The 16,486-nt window shown below is 49.4% G+C and overlaps 1 long non-coding RNA gene across 5 annotated transcripts in view; it reads left to right on the top strand.

Moving 5' to 3' along the window:
- The window catches only part of LOC135239216 (uncharacterized), a 106,505-nt gene that overhangs the window by 24,041 nt on the left and 65,978 nt on the right, over positions 1-16,486 (top strand). For 4 of the 5 annotated variants that reach the window (XR_010325309.1, XR_010325305.1, XR_010325307.1 and 1 more), the window contains exon 4: positions 6,073-6,156. This is a non-coding gene — a long non-coding RNA (uncharacterized LOC135239216). Of the gene's footprint in view, positions 1-6,072; positions 6,157-6,843; positions 7,883-16,486 lie in introns of those variants that run through there. The other variant, XR_010325308.1, reaches the window with a different exon arrangement.

Genomic DNA, 16,486 nt, shown 5'->3' with positions numbered 1-16,486 from the left:
GCGCGGGAACAATAATGTATGCGCGAGGATTTTTAGGACAAAACGTAATCGCATTTTCCGCAGTGGGATGAAAACGAGAACAGAGAGAATTTTCCCTGCCCCCTTCCCAGGGCCCGATTCAATGTGGGGGTTTTAAGATGGACGGCACACACATTATAACATTGTTTTCTATTTAGGTTCCTCTATTTTTGCCTCACATTTCCAGCTCTTGTTTGAATGCGGGCTCTCTATTTTTGTGTTTTTCTTCGCTGTTGACGTCCACAGCGCTGTTTCTTCTGAGCACTGGGGAAACTGGAGCTCTGCCGTCAAGTTCAGAAGAACCGTAAAAATGCGTTTTTTTTTTTTTCATTTATACTTTTTCTTGCTTAGTTTTATGGCCAAACATCACACATATGGAACATTTAATCTGCGTAGGTTTTTGCCAGAGCCCACATGAATGAACGTTAAACCTCCCTGGCCTCACCAGTGGATCACGTGACAGTGACTCACCCGTTTCTCGGGAGGGGCACCCAGCACCAACTTTTGGTTTTCATGGACCTGAAGCAGCTGAGAAACAGAAGCTCACGGAAGATTCCAGAATTGATCGCAGTCTCATATAGGGTGGATGGGGTGGGAGGGCAGGTGGATGGGGTAGGGTTGAGGGGGCAGCGATGGGTGGGAAGACAGTGATGGGAGTGGGGGCGCTGGATTGGTAGGAGGCAGATGTGGGCATGGGTGGGAGGGCGGATGAGATGGTGGAGGGCATGTTGGTGGGTAGGAGGTGTGATGAGGTGGAGGGCATGTGAATAGGAAGATAGGGGAGTGCGTGAATTGGGGAGGCGGTGGATGGACTGGTGCAGGTGAAAGGCTGGTGGATGGGGTGAGGAACAGTGGATTGTTTGAGGATTTGAAGGGCACTGCCGCACGCTACTGACGAAAAGCACAACTACTTGGGCACCTGGTTGTGACTAGTAGTCATCATGTGGACGGTCTGAATGATGATGCGCAGTTTCGTGCTCGGTGTGAATTAACTCTAACAGAAAGAAGATCGATTAAAGGTAATGCATGTGCATGACAAGCTTCTGAATTTTGTAACGTGTCGGAACTTTTTTGTGTTTCAAGACTTCCACCTACTGACGCAGACCGCAACCTCTTCTGAGCGCGATTGCTGATCTAGAGAGTCATTAATATTCACACCTGTCCTGCTCGGCATGGCAGCGGGCCTCTTCGCTAATGCTAAACGATCTTGAGAGGACGGGAACGGGAACATCCTTCATTTTTTTAATGCGGTGCGCGGCGTTCCACCTCTTTGTCCGCTCGCGTCGTAATTCACCCTGCGCTACGTGAGCTAACAGCACGAGACGCGGTTTGTTCACATGTTTAGAGAGCGGTGACTGACTCCTCCCCCCCACCCCGTGCGACTGGGGGGTGACGGGAGGAGACGGGCGTGGCAGCGGACCTGTCAAAAGCGCCGGGAAATGGATGGGTTTTGGGGGGGTGGGGGCGAGGGTTCCTGTCCTCATTGCAACGTGCATCATACAATTTTTCTTTGTGATGAATGATCTGGGAGACTCACCCTCAGAAAATTCTGGGTGGGGGTGTGTGGGGGGGGTGTGGATGATAAATCTTTATCTCAAAGTTGACCCCCCCCCCCAACACACACACACACACAATTGAAATACCACAGAAGGAATGAACCCTGTTTATTTTATTTTATTTATTTTTTTTTTTGGGGGGGGGGGGGATGTAATTATTAATCCGTATTGGAGTAGTGCTTTTTGAGATGGCGGTAAATGTGGCGGGGGAGGGGGGAGGGGGTGGACTTAAGAGCAGGTGCTTGCATGCTGGTCACGGCAGACTCAGCTGGGACCCCCCCCCCACTCGCCCACGCGCCCCCCCACCCCCATCGCCCCCGCGCTGTCTCACCTGCCTCGTACCGTGTTTGATTTTGTACTCCCCCCCCTGCCGCTCCGGCCCCCCCCCCGCCCGCCTGTCCTTTGATGGCGGCCCACGCGGCCGGCTGCTTTGATTGGCGGCGTGGCGGAGGGGAGAGTTAAAACGGGGGAACACGGCGGGCCGGCGTTACCCTGGCCACGCCCGCCTCGCTGGCGCACGGCGGCCCTCTGGCGAAACGCCGCTCCCCGGCACGGCTCGCGTGGGCGGGGTGGGGGGGGACCCCTCTCTCTTCCCCCCCTCCTCTTTGATCCAGTACAGGTTCCCGTGGGACAGAGAGAGAGGGAGGAAGGTAGAGAGTGGCAGGGAGGGAGAGTGAGAGAGAGAGAGAGAGGGGGGGGCAGGGAGGGGGAGGGAGGGAGAGAGAGAGAGAGGGGGGCAGGGGGGGAGAGAGAGGGGGAGTTAGCGAGGGAGATGGGGGGGCAGGGAGAGAGAGTGAGAGATCTAGATGTTGAGAAATTAGAGAGAACTCCTCCCTACCCCTGTTCTGCTTTGCAGAGCAGTGAGAGAAAATCCCACTTCCCTTCGTCTCCTCTCCTCTCTCACCAGACCCCTTGAGAGACAGAGATGGAGCGATAGAGAGAGAGAATGAGATATTGCCCCTCTTTCAGCTCCAGGCCTTGTTTGGGAGTCACATGAAAGGAGCGAGAGAGAGAGAGGGAGGGTGGGAGAGAGAGCGATTGAGTGAATGAGACATGGCCCCCTCTCATCGCTCCGAGCGCTGTTAGTCTCTGTTGGAAAGTCAGCGAGTCAGGTGAAGAGGGGTGGGGGCAGAGGGAGAGAGAGGGGGAGAACGACGGAGAGATGATGAGAGAGAGAGAGAAGGGCAGATGGGGGGGAGAGAGAGAGAGTGTGAGTGGGAGAGAGAGAGTGAGAGAGGGGGGAGAGAGAAAGAGAGAGTATGAGAAAGAGAGAGAGCGGGGAGAGAGAAAGTGTGAGACAGAAAAGGAGGGAGGGAGGGAGAGGGTGGATTAAAGAGAGAGGGAGAGAGAGAGAGTGAGCAGAGAGTGAGGGAGAGGGAGGGAGGGAGAGGGTGGATTAAAGAGAGAGGGAGGGAGAGAGAGTGAGGCAGAGAGTGAGGGAGAGAGGGAGGGAGAGAGAGTGAGGGAGAGGGATTGAGGAGGGAGGAGAGAGAGTGAGGCAGAGAGCGAGGGAGAGGGAGGAGGGAGAGAGAGGAGGGAGAGGTGGAGGAGAGAGAGTGAGGGAGAGGGAGGGGGAGAGAGAGAGTGAGGGAGAGGGAGGGAGAGAGAGATACCCCCGCTCCGGTCCCCCTCATCAGTGAAGGGAGGTTGCGGGAAACCGGAGAGCGTTGGATCAGTCTCCGCCGGCCCTGGCCCTGCCTGTTTGTTTAATTATGTATATGTAATTTGTAAAAGTGTACGGGGGGGCCATTAATTGGAAGCCGCTGTGAAAATGATGATTACCTGCGTCCCATTGATTAATTCATCGGGCCGCTCGGCGGCGGCGGCCGACGGAGCTGCTCTCCGGGCGAGACCCGCGTGCTCTCCGGGGCCGGCGGAGGGAAGCTGCTGTTTGTTTAACCTTATCTGCGTCTGCGATCGCTCCTCCGAGCACGCTGCGGATTTCACGAAGCAAGCCCCGTTTATTAACTACATAGATTTGCTAATTTCCCCTGGAGTATATTACCGGGTGTGCTGAAACAACATGTATTCATTACTATAGTAATTCCGAGCCGTGGTTGCGCTGGATAGCGGTAATAGCGGATTTATTGATATGGATGGGGAAAAGCAGTGGGGGCGCGGCGGTGTGCTAAGTTAGCACATGAGTCAGACTGCAGTGGACGCAGCAGTGGGAGCGCGGCGGTGTGCTAAGTTAGCACGTAAGTCAGACTGCAGTGGACGCAGCAGTGGGAGCGCGGCGGTGTGCTAAGTTAGCACATGAGTCAGACTGCAGTGGACGCAGCAGTGGGAGCGCGGCGGTGTGCTAAGTTAGCACGTAAGTCAGACTGCAGTGGACGCAGCAGTGGAGCTGCTGCCTGTTAGCAGTCTAAAACGCATTACACAGTGACGCGTGTAAGTTGCCGAAGTCCAACTCGTGACCAGTAAGCGAGCGGCGTGTGTGATAGGGACGCATGTCAAATGAGTGGGCAGCCGGGAGCGGCGGTGAAGTTAGCAAAGTCAGACTGCAGTGCCACGCAGTGGACCAGGAGGTGAAGTAGCACAAGTTCAGACTGGCAGTGGACGACAGTGGAGCGTGGCGTGTGCAAGTAGTGAGTCAGACTGCAGTGACGAGCGTGTGAAGCTGGTGTGCTAGTTAGCACGTAGTCAGACTGCAGTGGACGAGATTGAGTGCGCCTGTAGCCAGTCTAATCATCGCATCTTGTAATGCAGTCCCCGCCATAAAGCTGGCGTGTGTGATGGGACCGCCTGCTTTCCTTAGACCCGCGGAGCGAAAGGTGAAATAAATTGAGCCCGCCGTGCTAAAGGAAGAGATGAACGCGACTCACAGACAGTTTACACTACGCGACATAAAACAGGCGTGAAACAGAAAGAGGTGCATCAAATCAAGGTTTTATTTTGATCGCTGTGGGATTATTTTTAGATATTTAATACCGTTTTGATGTGATGATGTGTGTAGGTGATTTGAGTAATGAAATTAGTGTATCTCGTTGCAGTTTAGCTTCTGGTTCAATATCGTTATAAGAAGCGGATGTTATTTTATGCAACCCGTGTTATTAGTATGAGGCCTGTCGCAGGCATTGTGTGTTGGTCTCGGTGTGATTACGCTCCGCCTGGCCTCGCGCGGGTGAGGGAGCGTGTTTTAAAATGGCAGGTGGGTTGTGATGCGTGTAGAGATGTGGGCGGATCTGGGCCGGCGGAGAACATCGCCGCTGTAGACGTGTCAGCCGGTGCTCCCGGCGCAGGTAGCCGCAGCAGCATAATTAGGCGATAATTTCGTCACAGCACAATTCTGGAACTTTTCTGCCGCGGCCGATCCGTGAGCACGTGCTCCGCATCGCCATGGTAACGGCCGACGGCGAAAGCCATCGGAAGGAACGCTAGGACGGCCCATCAGCAGTAAAAGACGACAGAATGTGATTTTTTAAAAGAAAATCTCCCGGCCGGTGCTGTGCAAACCCTCCACGCGCCGATTCCCCACTCCGCCTGGGTCAGCACAGCGAAATGTAAACCTGCTGTAGTCCCGGGCACTCATGGGATTTAAGTGCGTTTCATTGGCACCAGTTTAGCAGAAGGATGGATACGATCCTGCAGACCGGCTCCCATCTCCGAAGCAAGCGCATGCTTCTCTCCGGTAGCTGCATGCGACGCATTGAGCGCTGTTCATAAAGCATGCGCATTCACGGCTCGCTCATGATGCATTATTAATGTGACATAAGGCGCAACGAATGCCTTAATCGCTCCAAGGTGCGCATGCTTACTTACTGCTGTGTACAAATAAGGATATGAAGTCATGAACTGCATTGCGTATCCAAGTTTAACGGGCCTTTATGGCAACTGCTCATTATAAAACAATCAACCCCACCAATTATTCATCTTTTATTCAGCTGTGGACAGGCCAGTTTGAAAAGACAGAAATCTGTCTGAAATCTGAACAGAATGCCCAAACTGCCCACTTGTGATGTAATATCTTCTAATCATTGTACTTTTCCCGCATATTTTGCACATGGTTAGGTGTTACTGTATTATAATATGTAAATGATTATAAGCAACCCTCAGCAGGTAGTACTCCTTATTATACATTAATGCATGTTTATAATTAATTATGAAGATATGTATTATATGCTGGTTCTCTGCAGAAATATTTCATTTTTCCATCTTGCAGCGTGGTATAAAAAATTAAAACTGAAAAATAATGACTGAATATGTGAGGCAAGCAAAGAAAAACATTTCAAGTTATAAGCAAAAACAAAATATGATTTAAAAAAAAGCTGAAGAAATATTACAGCAAATGCCAACACAAGAGAAACCATAAACCAACGCATTGGGAACAATCCCAATGTGTCAAATTGAAATGATGAACTAACAGCAATATTTCCTTAAGGTTGACTGCTAATGGAAAACATGTCAGAATTGTTGAGACAGTCATGCCAAAAACATGGACTCAAGCTGTTCATCAGGGTGCGGACACTGATCTGGCTTATGTCTTACATCACCACAGGGACCCAAGGTGAGCCACTGGTGACATCAGCAGTCCAGGCCAGCCAATAGGAGCGCCTCGTGTGCCCACGCCCAAGGTGACCAGGTGAGCACCCCAACCAGAGTCTTTCACTCCATCTCTCTGTCCCTCTCCTTCCTTTTCTCAGGTAAAGCACTCTATATTCCATATATTATACTCTATTAAACCTGTAGCGTTTAACACTGTACACTTCACCGTGCACTTTCTCCAGGTAATTACGGTAATTACTGTTTTCAGTCAAGACGGAAATAATTCCTGGTAAATAAGACTGTTTATCACATAAACACAGAGCTGATTTTAGGTAGGAAGCAGTATAGAAAAGTGGGTCAAAAACAAAGTATTGGAGAATATAAGGTGTGCATAAAATCCAAAGTATAAGGAATATATTATATGCATGGCATATGTAAAGGGTTTTTAATTACTGCAGTTTTGTTAGTTTTGTTATTCTACTGTTTAAGTTAAATTACGGCACATTTAATATTACTTCATGCAGTATGCTGACAAAAGTGGAAATATTTTTGTTTGGTCATACACAAGACGTATGTGTATATTTGTATGTGTGTAGAGAAAATGTAGATGTGTGTTTGCATCCTTTAGTATATATCTACATATGAATTCCTTTATACTTCAAGGGCACTTATGACATCACAGGTTATTGTATCCCAAATGTATTATATGAAATGTAATGATGTAATAATCATTTTATAATGATGAAGCTCATGTAGCCTTAGCGGAGCTGCCTTGCTCTGCCAGCTTGCTGTCTCACGGCTGCCTGAAAGGCTCGAGCCGTTTAGCCGCGAGCAGTTTGACGGAGAGATTCTCGGGGAGAGACTGTGAAGGTCGACGCGTCTCGCTCTGTGTCTCCGTGGCGACGGGGGGTGCCGTCAGAACAAACGCGCCGCGGCTGGCGGCCGGGGGGATTCGATAAACTCAAAGGGGGAGCGCAGGAGCGAGTGTTCCCCCCCCCACCTCCCCCCGACCGCGCGGAGCAGGAACGCTCGGGACTGCGTCGGGGCGTACTTTCGGTGAACCGCCGCGGCGCGCACCGCCAACTCCGAGGGCCTGACTCCGCGTCTCGGGCCGCGCCCGTGCGCGTGGGGCCGGGGCGCCGGAAGAGGCTCCCTCTCTCTCTCGCTCGCCCGCTCGCTCTCTCGCCCGCTCGGCCGTAACTCTTTCGGGCCCGACTCCTGCCCGACCTCTGACCTCCCCGACGCCCCCGGGGCTCGCTCCGGTGTCCAGCAAATGACCCGGAAAAAGTAAACACCCGAAATATCCAGCGTCGCTAACGCGTGTCCGAGTAGCCGTTCACTGCCTCATTCATAAAAAGGCCACACCCCCCCAGCGCGGGATAACAAAGCCGTCCTGTGTGAGGCAGGTGGGCGGGGCACACGGACGAGGCTCTGACAGACACCTGTCCCGGGACGGAGGGGTGCGGGGGGGGGGGAGTTTGAGCCTCAGGAGCTACGCGTGACCACGGTGAGCTCAGCCCTTTGCTGTCCTTACAGGAAGCAGGAAGCAGGAAGTGAAATGAACTCGAGTGCCTCGACCCCCCCCCCCCCCAAGCTAGGCTTGCATTTCTTATGTCACTCGTCTCTGGCGCTGTCGGCGTGGGAACAGCGAACAGACCAGCACCGCGAGTGTTCCGTCGCCGCTAATAAGCGAATTAGCATCGCCGCTGTCACTCTTACCAGAGCATGCTGGGACTGAACATAGATCTTTTCCCTGCTGGGAAATAAATAACAATGTTCTTACATTAATAAAAAAAACATACTTATTTATAAATCAAAAATGATTTAGAATTGTGTTGGCGTGTGACTTTTTATCAAGTTAAATCAGGAATGGCGGACTGGCTGCAAATTAAATAAACACGCTAAGCCTGCTGCTTTCAGTGGTTCAGTAGAATTCCGTTTGTGCTTTAGATGGCAGCGGACAGTCTATCCTCTGAAAATGACAAATACACGCGAAGGCTGTACCGCTGGAGGCCAGTTAGTGATTCATTCTGTGTTATGGCTGTGGAAGGATAATACATTTCAACGCGTCTGACAGGAAATTATTTAAACTGTTGGATAAAGAGGAGAAATTGTACTTTTTTTTTTTTTGGTGAATAACCAGGATTCTTTCTACTCTTTGACAAGAAACTGATTTACAAGTTTGCTGAGAGCCAATAACTAGCGTGTGTACAATTTATTTTCTAATTTTACCAATTTTTAGCGCACACAAAAGCTTTATCCTGTAGCTCAGCGATCAGCACGCGGCCCAAGATAGCATCTGTGGAGTATAATAGCGCGTGTTTATGGTTAAATAAGAGATTGTTTACTGATGAGTATGACCTTTTCCTCTCCTGTGACCGCTAGTGACTCAGTCTCACTCCTCCTCAGCCCCTGAATTTGACTCGATCAGGCTTTTTTTTTTTTTTTTCTTCCCTCAGAGCGTTTTCGTAACAAAACGAGAGCGTTTCGCAACCCCGGTCAGCGGACGACACGTCGTCTGAAACAGCAGAACCTTCAGAGTTTTCCCCTTACGGAATGGTTTTTTTCTTTTTCATTTTGAGGCTTCCTCTGTTCTGTTCTGATCGGGGAACTTTTCCGAAAATAACCGCTGGTGGAGCGGTGGCGGCAGTGTGTGGGAGCGCGGCGGATGCAGCGGGACCTTACGACAGGCCGGCACGCGCTCCTCTCGCCCCGCTGGCTCAACTAGGCCGTGCGTCGCCTAACCCCCCCCCAGAGATTCGCTGAAGAGAGCAGTTTCACTTCTGTTGGCCAGAGCCATCTGACTGACCACACTCCCCGTCCTGAGAGAGAGAGGGATAGCCTCGTTATTCATCATGCTTACCTCCATTCATTTCACGCTCTCAGACGCTTTATCAGTCTGAGGTATTGAGACTTTGCACTTTTATTGTCCGCACTCCCTCAGCTTCACCTTACAGTATAGAAACATTAGAGGAACCTTTCAGAGCATGTTGCCAATGTGGAAATGTTAATTGTATAACAATGGGACGAAACAAAATTATTATTACTATTGTAGTTGTTGTTATTATTATTATTTTAGTTATTATTAGTATTAATAATAATAACAACTTTATTATTATTATTATTATTATTATTATTATTATTATTATTATCATTATTTTTTATTTTATTTGTATTATTAATATTATTAGTATTGTAGCTGTTATCATTATTATTGTAGTAGTTGTTATTTTATTATTATTATTATTATTATTATTATGGTTTTTGTATTTATTCCGATATTTCCCTGTGGTCAGAAGGTATCGTATTTATCCTGATATTATCCTGTGATGAGAAGGTATCGTTGTATTTATTCTGATATTTCCCTGTGATCAGAGGGCATGGCTGTATTTATTTAGATATTTCCCTGTGCTCAGAGGGCATGGCTGTGTTTATTCTGATATTTACCTGTGCTCAGAGGGCATGGCTGTGTTTATTCTGATATTTCCCTGTGCTCAGAGGGCATGGTTGTATTTATCCCGATATTTCCCTGTGCTCAGAGGGCATGGCTGTGTTTATTCTGATATTTACCTGTGCTCAGAGGGCATGGTTGTGTTTATTCTGATATTTCACTGTGCTCAGAGGGCATGGCTGTGTTTATTCTGATATTTCCCTGTGCTCAGAGGGCATGGCTGTGTTTATTCTGATATTTCCCTGTGCTCAGAGGGCATGGCTGTGTTTATTCTGATATTTCCCTGTGCTCAGAGGGCATGGTTGTATTTATCCCGATATTTCCCTGTGCTCAGAGGGCATGGCTGTGTTTATTCTGATATTTACCTGTGCTCAGAGGGCATGGTTGTGTTTATTCTGATATTTCCCTGTGCTCAGAGGGCATGGTTGTGTTAATTCTGATATTTCCCTGTGCTCAGAGGGCATGGTTGTATTTATTCTAATATTTCCCTGTGCTCAGAGGGCGTGGCTGTGCTCAGGTGCGGCGCAGCCCCCTGTTGCAGTTGCAGGTGTCCGTTGAGGAGCGCAGGTGACGCGGCGCAGGAAACAGGTGTAGGGTCTGGCACGCGCCGCGCCAGAGACGCCGCGTGGCGTCCTCCCGCAGACGGACCACCGCGGCCTGCCGCGGAACATTCCGGAGCCCCGCCGGGCTGGGCCACGCGCCGCCGCCAACACCGCTGAGCTCACATCCGCCATCCTCGCTCAGAGAGAGCGGGGGGGGGGTCAGCACCAGTGTGTTTTACATGTGGTACATTTCAGGGAGAGAGAGATCAGCACCAACGTGTCATACATGCTGTACCTCTCAGAGAGAAATCAGCACCCGCAAATTTACGTGCAGTGCATCTCAGAGAAAGAGAAAAAAAGGAGAGAGAGAGAGAGAGATCAGCACCAGCGCAATACAGTACTACACCATAAAAACTCCTTGTCTCAAAGTTAATATGAATTATGTATTATTACCTATTCTACAGAGCTGGAGAGAGAGTGAAAGTGTGAGAGAGACAGAGAGAGAGAGAGAAGGTACGAAAGACAGGAGAGAGTGTAAGAGAAGGATAGAAAGTGTGAGGGTGAGAGAGAAAGTGTGAGAGAGAAAGTGAAAGTATGAAAGAGAGAGAAAGTGTGAGAGAGAAGTAGTGAGAGAAACCGTGAAAGCATGACAGGGAAAGAGTGAGAGAGAAAGTGAAAGTATGAAAGAGAGAGAAAGTGTAAAAGAGAGATAGTGAAGGTGTGAGAGAGAGAGAGATCACAGTTGCCAGGTGATCTGTTCTTAGTCATTGAGGCTCAGCTCTTTGGGTGGAGCTGCCTTTGTGTTTTGGGTGAAGAACGGCAGACCCGCCGGCCGCTTCCTGTCAGGGGGGGTTCGCTCGAGTTTCGGGTGCAGTCGAGTCATCATGGGGGTGCTGTTCGGCTGCGCAGACGGGACAGAGAGGCAGGGAGCCCTGAAAGCGATGGGCCCTAACCGTGGGGTTTCGGTACGCCCGTAAAACGGCAAATAATTAGGAGTCAGAGCGAGTAAAGTAGATCTTCTTCTTCCCCTCTTTTTGCCCTCGTTTTCCCCAATACATTACAGGCATTTAGCAGATGCTCTTTTCCAGAGCGACTTACACAACTTTTCGCATAGCATTTACATTGCATCCATTTATACAGCTGGTTAAACACCGAAGCAGTGCAGGTTAAGCACCTTGCTCAAAGGTACAACGGCAGTGTCCTGCCACAGAACCTGTGACCTTTAGGTTACAAGATCCTCCGCATTTATACCGTACTTCCCCTCCCTCTCATACACATTTCTAGGCTATAACTGCAAAAATAATTTTAGCGTGAAAGCAAATATTTTTATTTTCTAATCGTGGAAGAGTGAATCAGAGTGTTGAGCAATGCAAGTGTGCAATGCAAGTTTTTTTCTGCTCAGCAAAGGTCAGATAAAAAGGGAAATTTGTCTTTTGGGCTATCTTTAGCTCTCTCTTCACATGTCTCTCTCTTCCTTCCCTCTCTGACTCTTTCGCTAGATTTTCTTGTCTTGCTTATTTTTCTATCTCCTGCTGTAATCTTCGTGTTTGTCAGCACCTGTCTCTGTACTAAATTAACACATCCAAGTGGTTCCTACAAATCGTTTATTATGCTAGTGAATTTATGCTAATGAACTGACTGCCATTTCGGCTCTATGCCCAAAGAAACTTGTTGTTCCGTCCCTGCAACCAATCACAAATCACCTCTGTGTTCTGTACACTTACTATGGTTTACTATCACCCAATGATAAAACACACTTGATTTAAGCAAATTTAGGTCAACAAAATCTCTTATTCTGTGCGTTAATATAGCATATTTGCAGACTTTTATTTCTCAGTAGATCAGTTTGTCAAGCGTAAGGTCAGGGTGCCACATGAGAAAATGTTTCCCTTGTAAAATATAAATTTGTCCAAAATCATAGTTCTTGTGTGCCCATGCACATTGAAGTACTCCATATATGTTCATAGATTTTGTCTTCTATTTTAAGACGGCTGGACTGTTTCAAGTGTACTTAGTTTCACATTTTAGGCCAGTTATGTGCCCAAATATACAGATTAATGAAATAATAAAATGGTAACGTAGTTATAACCCTACATGGCCAAAAGTATGTGAGCACCCGAACATCACACCCGTACGTGCTTGTTGAACATCTCACTCCAAAACCATGGGCATTAATATGGAGCGGGACCCCTCTTAGCTGCTATAACAATCTCCACTCTTCTGGGAGGGCTTTCCAGTATGTTCTGGAACATGGCTGCGGGGATTCACATTCATTCAGCCACGAGAGCATTAGCGAGGTTGGGCACTGATGTTGGGTGTTAAGTCCGGATGTTGGATGGGGTAGAGGTCAGGGCTCTGTGCAGGCCAGTCAAGTTGTTCCTCACCAAACTCGGCAAACCATTTCTTTATGGACCTCACTTTGTGCACGGGGGCACTGTCATGCTGAAACAGGAAAGGGCCTTCCCCAAACTTTTGCCATAAAGTTGGAAGTGCACAGTTCTCGAGAATGTCATTATATGCTGTAGCATTCAGATTTGCCTTCACTGGAGCTAAGGGGCCCAGCCCAAACCATGATAAACAGCCCCAGACCATTATCCCTCCTCCACCAAGCTTTACAGTCGGCACTATGCATTCAGGCAGGTAGCGTTCTCCTGGCATTCGCCAAACCCAGATTTGTCCGTCAGACTGCCAGATAGTAAAGTGTGATTCATCACTCAAGAGAACACATTTCCACTGTCCAATGGCGGTGTGGTTTACACCACTCCAGCTGACGCTTGGCATTTCGCATGGTGATCTCAGGCTTGTGTAAGGTTGGTTGGCCATAGAAACCCATTTCATGAAGCTCCCGACGCACAGTTCTTCTGCTGACGTTGTTTCCGGAGGTAGTTTGTAACTCTGTAATGAGTGTTGCAACCGAGGACAGAATATATTTTACACGCTACACGCTTCAGCACTTGGCTGTCCTGTTCTATGAGCTTGTGTGGCCTACTGTTTTTTGGCTGAGCTGTTGTTGCTCCTAGACATTTCCACACTTCACAAAAACTGCACTCACAGTTGACTGGGGCAGCACTAGCCGGGCAGAAATTTGACAAACTGACTTGTTGGAAAGGTGGCATCCTATGGCAGTGCCACATTGAAAGTCACTGAGCTCTTCAGTACGACCCATTCTACTGCCAATGTTTGTCAATGGAGATTGCATGGCTGTATGCTTGATTTTATGCACCTGTTAGCAATGGTTGTGACTGAAGCAGCCAAACCCAGTAATTAGAAGGGAGGGGTGTCCACATACTTTTGCCCATATAGTGTATAGTCTCAAGACTGTTTTGAGGAAGAGAGCTTTGGCTGGTTGTGTTTGCTGAAGTGACGCTATCTAAAGATGCAACTTGAGACCTCAAAGTGTATTATTAGCATAAGACAGTTGCAGGTGTTGCTAACAGCGGAGTCCCTGAATGGATTTCACAGGCTTGTGGTTTGACACTGCAGGCTTGCAAAAACAGAATCACAGAATGTGTATCTGCAGAGTAGCAAAAAGGGCAGGGAGACAATCACACACTCGTGCGCACGAACACACAGGTACGCACACACACGCACATACACACACACACACACACACGCACATGTACACGCACACGCATGCACACACACACACACACGCACATGCACACACACACACGCACATGTACATGCACACGCATGCACACACACACACACACACACGCACCACACACACACGCACAACACGCCCCACACCACAGCACACACGAGCACACACACACACACGCAGCACACACACACACACACATGCAGCACGCACACGCACACCATGCAGCACACACACCACACACACACACGCACCCCCACACACACACACACACACACACACACACATACATGCACAAGCACACGCACTCACACACACGTATGCACACCACACACCACACGCACAACACACACACACACACACGCACACACACACCACACACACTCACACACACACGACACCACACACGACACACACACACACACCGCACACACACACACACACACACAAACACACACTACACACACATGCACACACACACACACACACACGCACACACACGCACACACACACACACGCACACATACGCACACCCACACACCACGCACACACACACACACAGACACACACGCACACGCACACACACGCACACACAGGCCAGAGCGGACAGGGCACAGCGAAGTGAAGCTGTGAATAAACAGAGCAGCGGCTGCCCCATAAACCCCACAGAGGTTCAGCATAGCGGCGCTCGGTCTGAAACGTAGCGAAGGAGCGAAGCCACAAAGCTCGGAAACATTAAGCTAATTATAGTGGCCCCGGAACTGTCCGCCGGCCGAGTGGAAAACAGCGGCTACACCGTGCCCCTCGGGCTGTTCCTGGACCGACAAAAAAACAAAAAAACAAAAACAAAATGGCAAAAAAAAAGCAGAAACCCTGCGGCGTACGAGCCCTCGTCTCCTGCGGTGTTCCTTCTGAATAATTCCACATAAATAATAATTATTATTATCATTTTTAAAAGAATACTCCAACTGAGGATCACTCAGATTTAATTGGCGAAAAAATGTTCTCTCCCTCTCCACCTCAGCTGATGTGTGGTGAGCGTTCTGGCGCAAAATGGCTGCTGTGCATCACCCAGGTGGGTGCTGCACATTGGTGGTGGGTGAGGTGAGTTCCCACTGTAATGCACTTTGAGCGTTCAGAAAAGGGCTATATAAATGCCATGATTCATCATTCATTCATTCACTCCAACTGAAGCAATTTCTCTCAAAGTGTTCTCCCCTTTTTTTTCAGTTCGTATTCACTTTTCACTTTTTCCCTGGGCTGAGTTCATGTGTTTTTGAAGCGGAATATGGCGAAGGTGAGCCGTTGCACTGCGCCACGCGCGTGTCGTCGGAGAGTTTGCGCGTGCCAGCGTTCGAGCCGGCCCCGCCTCCACGCCGCTGCGCGCAAGTAGCAGAACGTTGCGGACGGCGTACGCCTCGTGCAGAACAAGGCAGACCGAGAGAACGTTCAGCGCAGCAGCGAATTCGAATTCGCGCGGTCAACGCTTAACGAGCTTCAGACTTAGCGCGGCTGAACGCCCGATACCCGCCAAACACCACGCCCCCCCCCCACCCCACCCCGCCCGCGCTACTCATGGGGAGGGGCCACCTGTTGTTGCCCGTGGCAATCCCGCCGTTTGTTTAACCTTTAAGACCCGCTTCACCCGCCCCTGCAACCACGCGCGACGCTACCGGATGAGCGCCAGACTGGTCTGCTCGTGCTCAGTGCCATAACAGTATCCTTCCGTCTGCGATGAACTATTTCAGAGTCGCCTGTGGCAATAAACAAGAGGGGTTTTTGTTTAAACTAAGGTGTGGTTAACACCTTCTGCTGCTCTTACCGTTCGCTTCCTCATTCATAACTGCGGGGGCATATTTTTGTGCAGATGAAAGCCTTTGACCTTTCGATTGTCTCTTCTCAGCCTTTAAGTTGATTGGTCTGGTTTCTGAGCGATAAAGAGCTCAAAAACCATCAAAAACAGACCAAGGGGTGGGCGTGCGGGTGCGGGTCTGGGTGGGGTTGAGTTGAGTTGAGTGCCTGGTTCGTGCATCTGTGTGGAGACAGCCAGGTAGGGAGTGTTTCAGTGGAAAGAGCAACCCCCCCCCCCCAATCACCCGCAGTTGAGACATCTATAGTATGATCTTCATGATCCATTAGCTCCAGCTGTACAGCCTCCTATATTCAGCATTAATGAAATAATGTTTTATTATGGAAATGGCTGGTCTCATTGTAACTGTAACTATAATAGCCTCCTCTCAGCTGAGGGGCACACTGTAGTTGAAATACCAAGTTTTTGTGAAAATTGGGGGGCGGGGGGGAAGGCAATAAATAGAATACAGCATAGGCAATAATGTGGTGTTGACTGGGTGAGAGTCTGATATATTGTCTCGGAAAAAACAGAGGCGTGTGACACAGGAAGGGGAAGTGTATGACCGATAGAATTTGCTGCCTTTGACACAATTGCAGCTGCCCTGAATTCTGATGTCGTTTTTCAAACCGATTTAGCCGGCTGAAATCGCGTTTGTTTCCGCGGAGACGCAGCCCACGTTGTTTCGGTGGGGGGGGGGATGCGAAAGAAGAGATGCGAAAGCACTGCCCCCACACAGGCTCGGCCCTCTCCCTACAGAAGAGCCCAGAATGCACCTGGCGCTGTACTGAGCGTGCTCAACGCGCAGCTTAAACCCAGCCGCTGTGGACCTGGCAGCACACAGCCAATCAGGAGGAATTACATCACCACCCGAGCAGCTCACAGCCAATCAGGAGGAATTACATCACCACCCGAGCAGCTCAGTCATAGAGCGCGAGCGGCTTGTGTCAACATCCAGTCTGTTCTTTTTTTAAAAAGTAGAAC

Source organism: Anguilla rostrata, chromosome 14, assembly GCF_018555375.3.
Source record: "Anguilla rostrata isolate EN2019 chromosome 14, ASM1855537v3, whole genome shotgun sequence".
NCBI classification, from domain to species: Eukaryota; Metazoa; Chordata; class Actinopteri; order Anguilliformes; family Anguillidae; genus Anguilla; species Anguilla rostrata.
The sequence above is the reverse complement of the archived record's forward strand: the minus strand, read 5'-3'. Positions and strand labels throughout refer to the sequence as shown.